The sequence below is a fragment of the Pan paniscus genome, chromosome 6, assembly GCF_029289425.2.
Source record: "Pan paniscus chromosome 6, NHGRI_mPanPan1-v2.0_pri, whole genome shotgun sequence".
Lineage (NCBI taxonomy): Eukaryota > Metazoa > Chordata > Mammalia > Primates > Hominidae > Pan > Pan paniscus.
In genome coordinates, this window is record NC_073255.2 from 48,837,906 (window position 1) to 48,856,870 (window position 18,965).

The 18,965-nt window shown below is 40.6% G+C and overlaps 1 protein-coding gene and 1 long non-coding RNA gene across 2 annotated transcripts in view; one reads left to right on the forward strand and one right to left on the reverse strand.

Moving 5' to 3' along the window:
• LOC117980943 (uncharacterized) overlaps window positions 1-3,907 on the forward strand; it is a 31,015-nt gene extending 27,108 nt beyond the window's left edge. The window contains exon 3 of the long non-coding RNA XR_008626222.2: window positions 723-3,907. This is a non-coding gene — a long non-coding RNA (uncharacterized LOC117980943). The remainder of the gene's footprint in view (window positions 1-722) is intronic.
• YAE1 (YAE1 maturation factor of ABCE1) overlaps window positions 1-18,965 on the reverse strand; it is a 45,776-nt gene that overhangs the window by 15,593 nt on the left and 11,218 nt on the right. The window lies entirely within an intron of this gene.

An 18,965-nucleotide genomic window follows, 5' to 3' on the forward strand; every position in this document is an offset into this window, starting at 1 on the left:
ATCCCAGCACTTTGGGAGGCTGAGGCGAGGCTGAGGCTGAGGTTAGGAGTTCAAGACCAGCCTGGCCAACATGGTGAAACTTCATCTCTACTAAAAATACAAAAATTAGCTGGGTGTGGTGACGGGCGCCTGTAATCCCAGCTACTTGGGAGGCTGGGAGGCTGAGGCAGGAGAATTGGGAGGCTGAGGCAGGAGAATTGTTTGAACCAAATTGGTTCAATTGGTAGGCGGAGGTTGCAGTGAGCCGAGATCACGCCACTGCTCTCCAGCCTGCGCGACAGAGTGAGACTCCGCCTCCAAAAAAAGAAAAAAAAATAAGTGACTTACAGATTGCCAAATCTGGTAAGATTTTATTTTGTTACTTTTCAACTGTTCCACGTGATAAATGCCTCTCTTTTGCAAACTCTAAAATGAAATTAGTTTGATGATGGAGAATTCAACCATGTTTGACTGCCTTTGTCTCTTGTAGCTCTATTGTTAAGACCAGATATCAAGAAAAAGGCATAGCCAATGGAGAAAATTAATGATTAGGTCTGAAATTTAGCTGCTGGAGTTAGAGAAAGAAATAACTGCTGTATATATCTGCTGTATATAGACTTGACCAGAAAAAAAGCAGAGATGATTTCTTCTCATCTCAAGAAGGCTTGATGAAGGACAGCTTCCAAATGAGTTCCTTGAGTGCTGAATCTCTATTCTTTTCATTTTTAAACTCATCATTCTAGGCTTGAAACTCACCCATGTTGTATGCCACCACAGAGTTTGAATATGTACAAGGGCATCTCCAGTCATTGTACTTGGGAGGAGGAGATGAAGGCACCATTTCCCTCTTTATCTGCAATTGAGTAGTTACTGAGAGTTGTTTACAGAGCTCTTTATTCATTCATTCAGATATTACTCATTGTTAAAAATACATAATTTGATATGTAAATTATATCTTAATAAAATTGTTTTTTAAAAGCCATTTGTAGTATACTTTAATGTCTTTTCCCCTAGGCCAGCATAGTTTGGCACATAAAGCCTTCTTGACTGAGTTGACTGTGTGGCCTGTTTGGGTCTCTCTGCAGTGTTTACCAGCTTTTCTGGCATACGTCCCAGAATCACAATCCTTTTTCCTTTCAGATTATGATACTGGATGTGAACTCAAATCCCCTTAACTCAGAAACTTACTGTTCAAACCTCCAGAAAAACGCTGGACAAAATCCTCATCAATAAAAACAGAATAATTGAATGTGATGCTTGGAAATGTTCCCAGCAATGTCCTTAACCTTGGGGAAAAAAATCCCTAGTCTATAATGTTTCTACTCACTTATCCACAGAAATAGAATTGAAGGGTAAATCAGAACAAGCAGAAGTCCTATTAGTGTGGAGGTTCTGGAGAAGAGGTTGCCTGGTTACTTTTTTCAGCGGAGAAGTTAGAAAAGAACACCACAACATGAGGGGGAACATAGTCCTCCTTTCAAAAAGTTTATCTCTAAAAGATTAAAAACAAAAACAAAAACAAACCAAAGCATAACATCATAACCTGGAGCAATCAGGTTGATTTAAATATATAAATATGATACAAATGTCTAAATACGGAGCAGATTTTTCTTGGTTAAAAAAACGAGGTTCTGGCTGGGCACGGTGGCTGACACCTGTAATCCCAGCACTTTGGGAGGCCAAGGCAGGTGGATTGCTTGAGCTCAGAAGTTTGAGATCAGCCTGGCCCACATGGTAAAAGCCCATCTCTACTAAAAATACAAAAAATTAGCCAGGCATGGTGGCGGGCACATGTAATCCTAGCTACTTGGAAGGCTGAGGAGGGAGAATTGCTTGAACCCAGGAGGTTGCAGTGAACCAAGGTCATGCCATTTTACTCCAGCCTGGGCAACAAGAGTGAGACTGTCTCAAAAAAAGAAATGAGGTTCTACTTCCATTAATGGGAGAGTAGCATGTATCAGACCAATCATTCCACAAGTAATACTTATAAACTCTGAACAAAGCATTAAAAAAAAAATGAAGGCATTGAGAAGGGACCAAAGTAGGCAGAAAATGGAAAGGAATCAAATTTAGAGGAAAAGAAAGGCATTGGGTGAGTTTTTCCATTTCTTATGATTCTTTAGCTGAGGGTGGGCTCCAGCAAGGCTTGCACCGGGTAGCTAATACTCACAGACTCATAATCATACAGGTTATGTATTAAGAGTCAGAGTTTGGAGCAACCACAGCTGGAATGTGAGGGAGAAGATTCTAGAAAGGAGAAAGCCACAGATGAGGAGCCCCAGTTTGTGAATATAAAATCTACTTGGAAATCTGGCTGATTCCTGTACTATCCCTGTGCAGGGCAGAACCTGAGAAGCCCATACATGGCTAAAAGAATGGAACAAAGATTTCAGCTACTGCCCAACATAGAGGGGGTAGAGTTTGGAGTTTGAGTTCTGAAAAGTTATCTGTCTACTACAACAAAAATTAATACTCTTGAGAAGAACATAACAGAGTTCAGAGTTTCTCCAATTTATCATTCACTGACCATGTCCAGGATACAACCCCAAATTACTAGACATAAGAAGAAACAGGAAAATGTGATCAACCAACACTCTAAGGAAAAGACAATCACTAGAGACCAACCACAGAATGCTTCATATATTGTAATTAGCAAAGATTTTAAGGCAGTTATCGTAACTATACCTAAGGATGTAAAAGAAAACATAATTTAAATGAATGAACATATAGGAAATCTCAGCAGAAAAACAAACCGTAAAGAAATAACCAGGCTGGATGCGGTGGCTCATGCCTGTAATTTCCAGTACTTTGGGAGGCTGGGGTGGGCAGATTGCTTAAGCTCAGAAGTTTGAGACCAGACTGGGCAATGTGGCAAAACCCTGTCTCTACTAAAGATACAAAAAATTAGCTGGCCATGGTGGTGCGTGACTGTAGTCCCAGCTACTTGGGGGCTGAGGCAGGAGGATTTCTTGCACCCATAAAAGGCCAGGCACAGTGGCTCATGCCTGTAAACCCAGCACCTTGAGAGGCCAGGGCAGGCGGATCACTTGAGGCCAGGAGTTCAAGACCAGACTGCCCTACATGGTGAAACTCCATCTCTACTAAAAATACAAAAATTAGCTGGGCGTGGTGGCACTGGCCTACATGGTAAAACCCCGTCTCTACTAAAAATACAACAATTAGCTGGGCATGGTGGTAGGCACCTGCAATTCCAGCTACTCGGAAGGCTGAGGCACATGAATAACTTGAACCCAGGACTTAGAGGTGGCAGTGAGCCAAGATTGTGCCACTGCACTGCAGCCTGGGTGACAGAGTGAGACTCTGTCTCAAAAAAAAAAAAAAAAAGAAAAAAAAAAAAGAAATAACCAAATGGAAATTATAGAGCTAGATATTAAAGTATCTGATATTTAAAAATTCACTAGATAGGCTTAACTGTAGATTGGAGATAAAAGAAGAAAGAACTAGTACCCTTGAAAATAGATCAATAGAAATTATCCAATCTGAAAAAAACAGAGAAGAACGCCTGGGAGAAAATGAGCAGAGTCCCAGTGACTTGTTAAACAGCATTAAGAGGTTTAAATATGTGTAACTGGAGTCCCAGTAGAGAGAGAATGACCAAAAATTTAAAGAAATAATGGCCAAAGTGTTTCCGAATTTGGTGAAATATATGATTTTGGCAAGCTCTAAGCAGGATAAGTGCAAAGAGAACTACATCTAGGCACGTTGTAATGAAACTACTGAAAACAAAAGTAAAAAAGTATTTAAAAGAGCCAGAAAAAGCAGCACATTGTAGACAGGATAACAATGACACATAAACAGCTGACTTCTTACTAGAAGCCACAAGGTAATGAATCATATGTTTAAAGCACTAAAAGGATAAAACTTAGAATTCTGTATCTATTTCATATCTAGTAAAATTACATATGGTTGCCTACATATGATGCTTCAACTTGTGATTTTTTGACTTTACTACGGCTTTATTGGGTGGTAGTATGTGCATTTTTGACTTGTGATATTTTTGATTTGTAATGGGTTTGCCGTGGGTTAAATCCATCACAGATAAATTTATCATGGGTTTATAATGCCATGGTAAGTTGAGGAGCATCTGTATCTCACATTTTACATATAGCAAAAATATCCCTAAGGAAATGCCAATTAAAACAGTGAATTACTACTACAAATAGATGACACTAAATACTGATGAGGATATGAAGCCACAGGAACTTTCATTTATTGCTTGTAAGAATGCAAAATGGTAGAGCAACTCTGGAAGATAGTTTGGTGGTTTCTTTAAGGACTAAACATACTCTTACCATATGATCCAGCAATTGTACTTTTTGATATTTACCCAAAGGAGTTGAAAACTATGTTCATGCAAAAACATGCACAAAGATGTTTATTGCAGCTTTACTCATAATTGCTGAAAACTGGAAGAAACCAAGAAGTCCTTTAGTAGGTGAATGAATAAAATGACTGTGAAATATCAACTATGAAATATTCAGTGCTAAAAAGAAATGAGCTATCAAGCCATATAAAGATATGGAGAAAACTTAAATGCATATTGCCAAGTGAAAGAAGCTAATCTGAAAAGGCTACATAATGTATGATTCCAACTACAGTATATGATATTCCGGAAAAGGCAAAAATACATAAGTGTAAAAAGATCAGTGGTTGCCAAGAATTAGGTAGGGAGGGAGGGATGAATAGGTAGAACACAGAGCATTTTTTAGGGCAGTGGAAATACTCTGTGTGATACTATAATGGTAGATACATGTCATTATACATTTGTCAAAACCTATAGAATGTACAACACCAAGTGAATGCTAATGTAAACTGTGGACTGTCGGAGATAATAATGTATCAATGTAAGTTTGGTAATTGTAACATATGTACCAATCCGGTGGTGGACGTTGATAATGGGGGAGTCTATGCATGTGTGGGGGCAGGAGGTATCTGGGAACTGTCTGTATCTTCTATTCAATTTTGCTGTGAACTTAAACTTCTCCAAAAAATAAAGTCTATTTTAAAAAATCCTTCAAGAACAAAAGGGAATAAAAAAAGAATAAAAGGGAAATAAAAGGCATTTTAAGATAAATGAAAACTAAGAGAATACATTGTCAGTGGACCAGACCCATAAAAAATGCTTAAAAAGTATTTAGTACTATGTGTCGAACAGTATCCTCCATGTTTTATCTTGTGTTTCCCAGGCCAATGCTGAAACAAAATTTCAAGTGAGGTGGTTTATTTGATAGGTGTTTTGCACTGAATTGTGTCCCCCCCACCAATAAATTGAAGACCCAAAGGTCTTCTAAAAGGTTACTAAGTTAAAATGAGGTCCTTAGGGTGGGCCTTAATCCGGTCTGACTGGTATTCTTGTAAGAAGAGGAGTTTGGACACAGAAAGAGACACCCCAACACATGTGCACACAAAGAGATGACCATGTGAAGACACAAGAAGGCAGCCGTCTGTAAGTCAAGGAGAGAGGCCTCAGAAGGAACCAAGCCTGCCAACACCTTCATCTTGGACTTCCCAGCCTCCAGAACTGTGAGAAAATAAATGTCTATTGTTTAAGCCACCCAGCCACCCAGTCTGCAGTTTTTGTTATGACAGCCCTAGTAAACTAATACAGTAGGTGATCTCAGGAAATGTGATAGAGAAGTGGGAAAGGAAGAAAGGGAAAGAAGGGCAGCCAAGGTAAGATATTATTACAGGTTGAGTGTCCCTAATCCAAAAATCTGAAATCCAAAATTCTCCAAAATCTGAAAGCTTTTCAGTGCCAATATGATGCCACAGGTGGAAAGTTCCAGACCTGACTTCATGTGATGGGTGGCAGTCAAAACTTTTTTTCATGCACAAAATTATTTAAAATAGTGTATGAAATGGCCTTAAAGCTATGTGTATAAGGCACATATGAAACATAAATGAATGTCATGTTTAGACTTGGGTCCTACATAATGAAATATCTTTATCTCATTATGTTTATGCAAATATCCCTAAATTAAAAAAAAATCTGAATTCTGAATTTCTGGTCCTAAGCATTTTGGATAAGTGATACTCCACAGCATTGGAGTCTGGCAGATGTGGGTTTATCCTCTTAGCTCTTTATCTGTAAAATAGGGATCATATTGCCACTTTATGAGAATAAAATAACATAGTCCATATAAAACCCTTAGCAATTATCTGACATATCTTAAGTACTCAATAAGCATCTTTAAAAAAAAAAATTTAATTTCGTGACAACTCTAAGATTAGAGTAAATGATTATCTGTTTTAAAATATCTCCATTAATTAAAAAGATTACCATTTAAGTTGTGTTGGGAATCTTAACAGTATTATTTTGGTGTATTATGTTTAGTGCAATGGCTTAGTAAATACTTAATGTACTAAATACTTAATATATAGCATGCATTCAGTAATGACTTATTTATACACTCTTATGATTTTCCTATTGATATGGCTGGGCTGTACTCAAATTATATTCCTTTGTGTTCTGTATTTTGCTATTTCTGCAATCACACACTGTAAACCATAACACGTACATATTTTATTATGACACATGTCAGGTGTTTTCTTCCTCTAAGTCCCAAGGTTTTTGGAAAGGGACTTTTGGTGAGTCATAGTCTCCGTCTCTTGTGGTGAAGTGTGTGACCTTATCATCTGTCTACCGCCTCTAAGCATTGTTTCTTGAAATAAGACCACAGTTCCCTAAATGTGACTGCCTGCAGCTCCTTTGGTCTTGCTGCAGCTGCATTCCTGGAATTGCCCTTCATAGGTCTCCTGGGGCCTCCAGGGAACTGGAGAGCATTTTGTAATGGAGATGTCAGATACTTAAGCAAATTACCTTTAATTACGGAAAGCACAAAAGCTCAGAACAGAATTAGTGATCAAAATGGATTAATGGATTATCTTTCTATTAGTAATAGTTATGAGAAATACAAATTTAAATACAGAACTCCTACCTTCACATTTAAAAATACAGTCTCAGGCTGGGTGCAGTGGCTCACACCTGTAATCCCAGCTCTGTGAGAGGCCAAGATAGGAGGATTGCTTGAGCTCAGGAGTTTGAGACCAGCCTAGTGAAACCCTGTCTCTACAAAAATTAAAAAAATTAGCCAGGCATGGTGGTGCATGCCTGTAGTCCCAGCTACTTGGGAGGCTGAGGTGGGAGAAATGCTCAAGCATTTCTTCATACCCAGCCAATGAAGCTTTTTAAAGTTTAACTTTAGAGTTCATATTCTAAAACACATGTGTTCATGGGGGCACTGAAATAGCTATATAGAAGACTACATAGTAAAAATTTTTATTTGTTAACATTGTTTTTCAAAACTTCATCAATCTGTAAGGTAAATGAATAATTTCTAAAGTTAGTATGTGACTTATTTTATAATAAAAAGCCTTTGTTTTAAATTGAAACTAAAATTAGCCAGGTGTGGTGGCTCACACCTGTAATCCCAGCACTTTGGGAGGCCAAGGCAGGTGGATGGCTTGAGGCCAGGAGTTCGAGACCAGCCTGGCTAACATGGCAAAACCTGTCTCTATTAAAAATACAAAAATAATCCGGGTGTGGTAATGCATGCCTGTAATCCAAACTATTCAGGAGGCTGAGGCAGGAGAATTGTTGAACCCGGAAGACGGAGGTTGCAGCGAGCCAAGATCATGCCACTGCACTCCAGCTTGGGCGACAGATAAAGACTCTGTCTCCAAAAAAAAGAGAAAAAAACCCTAAAATTATATATTGTTTACATTTTTAAAGTAAATTCTAAAATCAAGTGTGATTTCTTTAAAACTCAGAAGGAAGCAGGCAAGGGAATAAACAGGAAGCTTTGCTTAATCTGTTAATAAGACCAAGTAAGTGGATGTAAACAACGTTAGTACTAAGCAAATATCCACAGACTTGATACATGTATCAAAGTCTTCTCCTTTGAGACGGAACTTCCATTATTAGGAAAGAAACACTGTGGTGTTTCCTGCGACTGCTGTGCAGTGTGGGGGGGTAGCTCCCATTTTTTCCTTCTTGTTATTCTTTTTTTTTTTTTTTTTTTTGAGATGGAGTCTCCCTCTTGTTGCCCACGCTGGAGTACAATGATGAATGATGAGATCTGGTTTCACTGCAACAAGCGATCTCCTGCCTCAGCCACCTGAGTAGCTGGGATTACAGGCACACGCCACCAAGCCCAGCTAATTTTTGTATTTTTAGTAGAAACGGGGTTTCACCATGTTGGCCAGACTGTTCTTGAGCTCCTGACCTCAGGTGATCCACCTGCCTCAGCCTCCCAAAGTGTTGGGATTACAGGCGTGAGCCACCACGTCCGGCCCATTTTTCCTTCTTCTAAACTTTGTCAAGCTTTCAAGCCTACAACATGTACAAAGAAGGACTAAGTAATACTAGCTTTTCAGAACTAAATAGTCCACAGAAATATGTTAATTAAAAGTTTAGGCTGGAGCAAAAGGAAGACTGGAGAAATTTTAACACCTCAGAGTGACAACTATATAGGGGTTGGGAGCGACTGTTATTAACAAGTCCCGGAAACCAGCAGAGACTAAGAATGAATTGGAGCCAATTGGCCAAGAAAACTAAATGAGATTAAATCGTGATTTTAAAAAACTAAAAAGTAGTAAGGATATATACAAAAGTTTTTGTTTTCTAAATTTTATTCTAAGTTATCTTTAAAGCAGGGTTTTTAGACACAGCACCCCTTTTCATAACGAATATATTGTAATGCTCCCTGTACTGCCTTGAAGTGAAGTTTATAGACAATATAACTTACCTACACACATGATTTTTAAAAAGTTATAAGGCCTTGATTGTAATATAGAAAATAAATAAAAGGAAGATACTCAACAGCAAAATATGTATTTTGATACATAAGTGTTTGTGCACAACTCCATTAAGGCATCATAAAGGAGCCCAAAGCAGGGGATGTGGCAGATGTGTTGCATGGGTGACTCAGGACCCAGAGCAGTGCTGCTGTCAGTTGGTAAATTCCAAATACAACATGGTACAACAGGGTGCAACATTCCTTCTGTTTAGACATTAGTCATACCCCTGGAAAATTCAGTGTATATTAAACTGTACCTAAAATTATATATACATATATAGGTGTAATAGTACAAGGGTGGTAAAGATTAACTGAAAGTCAGGACACTTGATTTCTTTTTTTCTTTTTCTTTTTTTTTTTTTTGAGCCAGAGTCTCGCTCTGTTGCCCAGGCTGGAGCAACAGCCTGTAATCCCAGCACATTGGGAGGCTGAGAGGGGTGGATCACTTGAAGTCAGGAGTTCGAGACCAGCCTAGGCAACATGGCGAAACCTCATTTCTACTAAAAATACAAAAATTAGTTGGGTGTGATGGTGCACGCCTGTAATAACAGCTGCTTGGGACGCTGAGGTGGGAGAATCACTTCAACCTGGGAGGCGGAGGTTGCAGTGAGCCAAGATCACACCACTGCACTCCAGTCTGGGCCACAGAGTGGGATTCCATCTGAAAAAGAAAGAAAGAAAGAGAAAGAAAGAAAAGAAAGAAAGAGAAAGAAAAGAAAAGAAAGACTCTTTCCAGACTTTAGGCTGGTGGTGAACCCATGACCTGCAGCTGTGGGGAGAAACCCCTTTGTATTTCACTTGAGTTTTAGTGTTCCCACAGGGCTTGCACGTCTATCATCTCATCTGTAAGATGAGTACTCCAAGACAACGTAAGCAAAGTGTTTATCCCAGTCCCTGGAACATACAAAGCCCTCAAGAAATCATAGTTATTGGCCGACTGCAGTGGCTCACGCCTGTAATCCCAGCACTTTGGGAGGCCGAGGTCAGCGGATCACGAGGTCAGGAGATGGAGGCCATCCTGGCTAACACGATGAAACCCCGTCTCTACTAAAAATACAAAAAAATAGCTGGGCATGGTGGCTGGCGCCTGTAGTCCCAGCTACTTGGGAGGCTGAGGCAGGAGAATGGCATCAACCTGGGAGGCGGAGCTTGCAGTGAGCCGAGACTGCACCACTGCACTCCAGCCTGGGCGACAGAGCAAGACTTCTTAAAAAAAAAAAAAAGAAAGAAAGAAAGAGAGAAATGATAGTTATCATTACTGGCCGGGCGCGGTGGCTCACCCCTGTAATCCCAGCACTTTGGGAGGCTGAGGCGGGCGGATCACCAGGTCAGGAGATTGAGACCATCCTGACTAACACGGTGAAACCCCGTCTCTACTAAAAATACAAAAAAATTAGCCGGGCATGGTGGCAGGCGCCTGTAGTCCCAGCTACTCGGGAGGCTGAGGCCGGAGAATGGCGTGAACCCGGGAGGTGGAGGTTGCAGTGAGCAGAGTTCGCACCACTGCACTCCAGCCTGGGCGACAGAGTGAGACTCCATCTCTAAAAAAAAAAAAAAGAGGAAAAAAAAAAAAAGAAAAAGAGGTGGTAGTTATCATTACTGACATAGACTGATACCTAGGATATATATATTTCTTTGAGATAGGGTCTTGCTCTGTCACCCAGGCTGGAGTGCGGTGGTGCGATCGCGGCTTACAGCAGCCTTGACCTCCAAAGTTACAGTGATCCTTCCACCTCGGCTTCCCAAGTGGCTGGGACCACAGGTGCACATCACCATGCCTAATTTTTGTATTTTTTTGTAGAGATGAGGTTTTGCCATCTTGCCCGGGCTGGTCTCGAATTCTGAGCTCAAGTGATCCACCTACCTTGGCCTCCCAAAGTGTTGGGATTACAGGCATGAGCCACCGCTCCCATCAAGATATATTTTTTAAGTGAAAAGAGCAAGCAGTTTTTGTACATTTGGTATGATTTCATTTCAGTAGGAACTTTTTGTTCACCAATGTATCTATTCCCTGAAGATAGTAGGTATTTAATAAATATCTGTTGAAGAAATACATTTCTATAAACGGAAGTTGTGCCATTTGCTAGTCTGCACATAGAAAAAATCTGGAAGAATCTGGAGGAGTAGTGTATGAGCTTGCCAGGGCTGCAATAACGAGGTACCACAGAACGGGTGGGTTGAACAGACATTTATTTTCTTACAGTTCTGGAGGCGAGAAGTCCAAGATCAAGGTGTCAGCTGGTTTGTTTTTTTCTGAGGCTCCTCTCCTTGGCTTGCAGATGGCCGCTTCCCCTGTGTTCTCACATGGTTTTTTCCTCCATATATGAGCATCCCTGGTATTTCTTTGTGTGTCCAAATTTCCTCTTCTTATAAGGATACTGGTCAGACTGGGTTAGGGCACACTTCTATCTCCAAATACAGTCACCTTCTGAGGTACTGAGGACTGGGGCTTCAACATGGATTTTGAGAGGACACAATTCAGTCCATAAAATATGGGATTAAGAAATATTCATTTTTCCTAAATAATATTTTCTACAATGTTTCTGAATATCTAAATATTTTACTAGAAGCCCATATGGCAGATGGACCTGATAGTAATAACTGAAGCACAGCCTGAGAGACTCTATGGTCTAAGAACAATGTGTTGGTCAGAATCTCCACATAAGAAATTGCAAGTGGCCAACCTGGAGACTCGCTCCTTATCTATGAAGGACATTTGAACCTCTGGGCCATTCCCTGTAATGCAGGACATGCAAGGAACTGAGGCACTTTGTTTTGGGTTAAATGGAGGTTGCTAGGTGGAGGCTGCTAAGTGGAGGTTATGAGGTGGAGGGTGCTAAGTGAAAATGCTATATAGATTGCATGATTTTTGTTGTTGTTGTTGAGATGGGGTCTTACTTTGTTGCCCATGCTGGTGTCAAACTCCTGGCCTCAAACGATCCTCCCAACCCGGCCTCCCATAGTGCTGGGATTACTGGCCAGAGTCACCATGCCTGACCATACTACATGCTTTTTACAAATGATAGCAGTGTTCCTGTCCAGCCCACTGCCACTGGACCATCCCTGTATAAAAGTCCTCAATAAACTCTACATCTCGTTTGCTGGCACCAGGTCTCTTCTTTGGCCTCTTGGACACAGTGCCATCCCCACAGGAGTCAATAGGGGTCAGCACAATAGGCCCTAATTGTTTTATAATATAGAAAGGCAATAAATTAGGATAAGGGAAAAAATACTGTGTTTACATTTAAAATATAGTTAATTACAGGCTTTGATACTTATAAACAGATTTTTCATTTATATGAACATCTCCTGGGGCATTTGAAAGTCATGAAGGATGCAGGGCAATTCTTTTTTGTGCACTATTGACCTGGACATTGCAGGACATACAGCATCTCCTCCCCATAACTATTGCTAGTAGTACCCCCTTTCCATCACTCTGGCGAACAAACAAAAAATATGCCCTGAGAGTTTCCAAAAACTTTCTTATTGATCACCACCACTTTAAAGTATAATTTTATATGAACTTTGCAAATGTTTAAAAGGTTTTCTTATTTTTCCTCCTTCCTTAGTTTTCTTTTAAAATAATAATGCGGTGGGGGGTGGTGAGCAGAAATCATGCTAATTACCTTTAGTTCTGCCAGAGGGAAGCTTGGCTGTGTCTGAGTCATGGCAGAGTTTCATGATAGCGGTTGTGTAAAGACAGTTAAACCTCTTGCAGCTTATTCAAATTCTTACAATTTATTCAAATTGCAGGTATGATGTTCAGGAGAAAATACAATAATAATAGCTAATGTCTAGTGAGTTGTGAACATGTAGCAGGCAGTGTCCTAAGTGCTCCACATATGCAGATTCTTTACAATAACCCTAGGAGGTAGGTCTGACAGATGAAGAAACAGGCACAGGAAAGTGAACTGACCTGTAAACGATGAAGCTGTGCTTCAAAGCAATCACCAAACAAGGGCTTTACATACATAACTGCACGTAATCCCCACAGAAACAATGATGTCACTACCATTACCTCCATTTTATAGATCTTACACATTTGGAAAATAGGAGGCTCAGATCTCCTGGGAAATACATGGCTTATAGGCACACTGTTATTAACATGTACAAAATAATGGCAAAGAAGGCCAAAGTTATTGCCACAATCAAATCAATGTGGAGAACCAAATAAATTCTGTAAATATCATATTCTCTTTCAAATCTATGTTAAGTTAAAGATCAGTCACTTCTCATAGAATTTTCTGAGGTTCTGTCTGAGTATCTTATTGGATATTGTGGAGAAGTGACTTATGAGTATGATTTTGATTTTCCCCTGGAGTTAATGAAAAATAACTCAATTGGGCTAAGAGTTGCCCCTGTTTTGTAAACTGGTCTTTCTCTTTTAAAACAGAAGCAATATTGTGACAAATGCAATAAAGAACTTTATTTTGTTAAGAGCAGGCACTCCCAGAGTTTTATCTGCAAAATATACATTTTTGTATAATATGTCCACATGTATACATTTTATATGACTTTCACTTAAAAATATAACATATTCCTTGTTTCTATAGTTCTCATAATGATAACTTTTAATGGGTGCATAACATTTCTTTGAGTGGATGTTATAATAATTTACTCAATTTTGAAAATTGTTGATCATTTGGGTTATTCTAATTTTTCTCTACTCTAGATTGAATGCAGCAACCAATAGCTTTGCGCTGCAAGTTTTTAAAATCACCTTTATAATTCCTTTAACTAAATTCCTAGAAGTGGGATTTTTAGGTAAATGTATATAAATGGCTTTGATTTGATACATCTTCTGCTATACCAAATGGAAAGCTATACCGATCTTCGGCATCTTTCTCTGTCAGCTTCTCCATTCATTCTTTCTATCAGCTGAACACCATCTGTCAATGGCAACTTACTTTGCCTGACTTTCTCAAGTTGTCCCTGGTTACTTCCTTGGAGACAAAAGCAACCTGTGATGAGGTCAGAAGTATCATGTTCACACTAAAGAGGCAAGGTCTCTGATGTGAAATCCCATCTCTGACCTCAGTGCTTCTGCTACCTTTCATGAAGGCCATCCTTTGTTCCAGCACACTGACAGAAATAAAAACGCTCTCTAAGCTGACAAATGGGGTGGGTCATAAGTGAACATTGTGACAGATTTCAGACATCATACAGACCTCATATTGGCCTATAAGATAAAAATCACAGACTAATAATATATCGTTTGGCAGCTTGAATGACAAAACAATGTGATTTTAAATGAAAATACTTTTAATTGGCTTCTACAAATGAATTCAATGAGTTTTCCTTCTACATTCAATTCTATTGCAGTCATTTCTAAACAGCTGATAGGGTAAAATTATATGGTTAGTTAAAATAACTATTTTTAATTAATTTTTTTTTTGGCTGGGCATGGTGGCTCACGCCTAGAATTCAAGCACTTTGGGAGGCCGAGGGAGGAGGATCACTTGAGCCCAGGAGTTCTAGACTAGCCCAGGCAACATAGTGAGGCCCTATCTCAACAACGACAACAACAAAAATGACAACAACAAAATTAGCCCGGCATGGTATAGTCCTATCAATAGTCTGATCTTTCCAGAAAGAATATCACCAAAGTACTAATCAGAACTACCTACAGACACAGTTCTCAGAAGCTGGTGTAGTGCCTGTAGTCCCAGCTACTTGGGAGGCTGAGGCAGGAGGATTGCTTGAGCCCAGGAGATTGAGGCTGTCATGAGCTGTAATTGTACCACTGCACTCCAACCTTAGTGACAGAGTGAGACTCCATCTCTTAAAAAAAAAATTAACTTTTACTTTTTAAAAAGCTATTTTTATGGTTATTTTCTTGGTTTTTATTTTTTTTTTTGAGACTGGGTCTCACTCTGTTACCCAGGCTGAAGTGCAGTGGCAGGATCACGGCTCACTGCAGCCTTGAACTCCTGGGCTTAAGCCATCCTTCTGCCTCAGCCTTCCCAAGTAGTTGGGACCACAGGTGTGCACTACCACGCCCGGTTGATTTTGTATTTTTTGTAGAGATGGGGTCTCCCTATGTTTCCCAGGCTGGTCTTGAGCTCTTGGGTTGAAGTGATCCACCTGTCTCAGCTTCCCAAAGTGCTGGGATTATAGGCATGAGCCACCGTGCCAGGGTGGTTAGTTGTTAATAATAATTTGCTGTTCCATGGTATAATTTTTAATTACAGGTTAGAGAGTTTTTGGTTATTTCAGAATCTGATTTTGGAAGAAAGGTGTTTTGCAATGCCTCCAAATAAGAAAAAGAAGATATTTTATTTTCAGGTTATTTACATTATACCCCAATTTCAGTCATTTTGCTTTATTGGCAAAAGCTATCATTATACTATTGTCAAATCTCTCATATTTCATTATTACAAGCAATTTGACAACTCATTTGTTTTGTGTTTAAAAATCTATCTAGAACCATATACTTCTTTTATAAATAACAAAGCCATGTTACATAGATAACGATGACTATGTCATTAATAAGGAAACAGGCTTAACTATTCTAGAGTTGTATTTGATGAGAGGAAAACCTAGTTGGTTGTCGATTTGTTGACTAAAAAGAGAAGAGTTGTGATATATTTGAGTAGGTTAACAAAGTTGTTGTCTCTCCCTATGTTTACAACCTGAAAAGTTGTGTTTGTGTGTGTGAGAGAAAAAGAGAGTGAGATCAAGAGATGAACTGCAAGTGTTGTTTGAAACAGTTTAGGTGCAGTCCTGCTTGGCAAGTAGAGATGCTTCCTGCAGGTGAGGTTAGAATTTTACATCGCTTCTGATTGAAGGCTGCATGCTTTGGGTTCTAGGTGTTTACTTTTAGGCCTCAGAGCTTTGGAAAAAAGGTGCTTTTTTCTTTTGAACAGGTTTTCTTACGATCACTTATTTTGATTTAGAAAAATTCTCGTCCTAGAATTTAAACAAGAACAGGAGGATCCTAATTTCTTATTTGTCGACATACCCCAAAAGCCCTCCTCATCCACCCAATTTCACAAATGGCTCAATCTGTCTGGTATAGCTTTAGGGATAATCACTAGCTTCTTGTACTTGTGACCATGAGGTCTAAGCAAAGGGCACATTACCAAGGAATGAAACACGTGCTAACTTATCAGGGTGCACGAGCACCACCTAGTGGCCTTGAACTAACTCAACAGCTTCTTCGAAAGAAAGAGGATCCAAAGGTCCAAGGCCTCTCTCAGTGGTGAGTTGCATACACATGCATGAAAGCACCAGGATTCAACTTCCGCAAAACTCAATCTGTAGGTAGTTCTGATTAGTACTTTGATCTTCTTTTTGGAAAGAGAAGACTATTTATAGGGCAAGAAAACGGAGTGTTAGACACTGAGGACTCTTGGCTCTTTTTGGCAGATCTGCAGCAGTATGCACGTATGTGAGTGGTGAGCTAACACCCTTCCTTTCAGTTGAATAGGAATATGTAAAAGCTAGACACATCATCACAAAATGAGTGACATAAACTATCTTCCCGTTTGGAGGATAGAAAGTCTAAGAAGTCCGAGGAGAATTTAGTTTCTCCTTTAGTATATGTGCTAAACCACTTTCTACATAATATTCTCCCCTCGAGTAGGCAGGGACCATCTCTTTTTCTACATGTATAGCAAACAAATCTGGTAAATTTTTTATTCCTTATAACTGTTGGTTATTATACTTTTTTTGTTTTTTTAGACACAGGGTCTCACTCTGTTGCCTAGGCTAGAGTGCAGTGGTGCGATCACAGCTCACTGCAGCCTCAAGCTCCTGGGCTCAGGTGATCCTCCCACTTCAGCTTCCTAGGAGGCTGGGACTACAGGTTGCATGCCACCATGCCTGGCTATTATTATTTTGGTAGCGACAGGCTTTTGCCATGTTGCCCAGGCTGGTGTGGTCTCAAACTCCTGGGCTCAAGTGATCCTTCCAACTCAGCCTCCCAAAGTGCTGCGATTGTAGGTGTGAGCTATAGACACATAGCTCGGCTATTACATACATTTTTAAAATAAAAATAATACTTGCTGACTGGGGAAGACTTGAAAAATGCAGAAAAGCAGGATTTTTTTTTTTTTGAGACAGAGTCTCACTCTGTTGTCCAGGATGGAGTGCAGTGGTGTGATCTCAGCTCACTGCACCCCCACCTCCTGGGTTCAAGCGATTCTCCTGCCTCAGCCTCCTGAGTAGCTGGGATTACAGGTGCCTGCCATCACACAAGACTAATTTTTGTATTTTTAGTAGAGATGGGTTTTTGCCATGTTGGCCAGGCTGGTCTCGAACTCCTGACCTCAAGTGACCTGTCCACCTCGGCCTCTCATAGAAAAATAGAAATTAACAGCAAAGTAAACACATAGCTCACAGTCCCCCTACTAAACACAGTCACTGCTACCATGTTATTATTTAGTAAGCATCCACCCTGAGTACACACTCTGGAACCAGGCTTGCCTTGGTTTAAATCTCAAGTGGGCCATTTAATAGCTACGAACTGGACACATTACTTAGCCTTCTTGGTGCCTCGATTTCCTCAGCTCTAAGATGGGCATAAAAGCAGCTCTGCAGGAGAGGGCTATTATGAGGATTAAAGAAATTAATATATGTAAAGCTTTTAGAATATAGTGCCTATATATAGTAAACACTGCCTGCGTTAACCATTACTTCCCCTCTCTTTTTCCTCCAGCTCCTTACTGTTATTAGAACTATGCACCAGGGATCCTGCTAGAAACTAACATCTTGGTTTGTTTTCACCTAGTTTTTGCCTTTGTGTAGTTTCTTTCTGTCCTTTCTTAGTAGCGGAAACTATACTAAAACATAATTTTGTATTTTTTAAAGTTTTGCTATATTGTAATATTAACTTATTCATTGTAAAATTTGTAATGACTGGTAAATGCTATTATATTAACGTAACTGTTTAGCCTGGTGTATGATGATGTAGTGTCCGGAATTGGTGGATTCTTGGTCTCACTGACTTCAAGAATGAAGCTGCAGACCCTCGCGGTGAGTGTTACAGTTCTTAAAGGTGGTGTGTCCGGAGGTTGTTCCTTCTGATATTCAGACGTGTTCGGAGTTTCTTTCTTCTGGCGGGTTCATGGTCTCACTGGCTTCAGGAGTGAAGCTACAGACCTTCGCGGTGAGTGTTGCAGCTCATAAGGCAGCACGTCTGGAGTTGTTCATTCTTCCAATGGGTTCGTGGTCTCGTTGGCCTCAGGAGTGAAGCTGCAGCCCGTTGCAGTGAGCGTTACAGCTCACAAAGACAACACAAACCCAAACAGTGAACAGCAGAAAGATTTATTGCAAACAGCAAAAGAACAAAGCTTCCACAACATGGAACTAGACCCTTGGGCAGCCTGCAACTAGACCCTTGGGCAGCCTGCTTTTATTCCCTTATCTGGCCCCACCCACATCTTGCTGATTGGTCCATTTTACAGAGAGCTGATCGGTCTGTTTTACAGAGAGCTTATTGGTCCGTTTTGACAGAGTGCTGATTGGTGTATTTACAATCCCTTAGCTAGACATAAAGGTTCTCCAACTCCCTACCAGATTAGCTAGACACAGAGCGCTGCTTGAACTAGACACAGAGTGCTGATTGGTGCATTTACAATCCTCCAGCTAGACATAAAAGTTCTCCAAGTCCCCACCAGATTAGCTAGACACAGAGCACTGATTGGTGTGTTCACAAACCTCGAGCTAGACACAGAGTGCTGACTGGTGTATTCACAATCCCTTAGCTAGACATAAAGGTTCTCCAAGTCCCCACCAGATTAGCTAGACACAGAGCACTGATTGGTGTGTTCACAAACCTCGAGCTAGACACAGAGGGCTGACTGGTGTATTCACAATCCCTTAGCTAGACATAAAGGTTCTCCAAGTCCCCACTAGACTCACGAGCCCAGCTGGCTTCACCTCGTGGATCCTGCACTGGGCTGCAGGCGGAGCTGCCTCCCAGTCCCGCACCGTGCACCCACACTCCTCAGCCCTTGGGCAGTCCGTGGGACTGGGCGCAGCAGAGCAGGGGGTGGTGCTCGTTGGGGAGGCTTGGGCTGCGCAGGAGCCCACAGTGGGGGTGAGGCTAGGGCATGACAGGCTGCAGGTTCTGAGCCGTGCCCACCGGGAAGGCAGCTGAGGCCTGGCGAGAATTTGAGCGCAGTGCCGGCAGGCTGGCACTGCTGGGGGACCTGGTGCACCCTC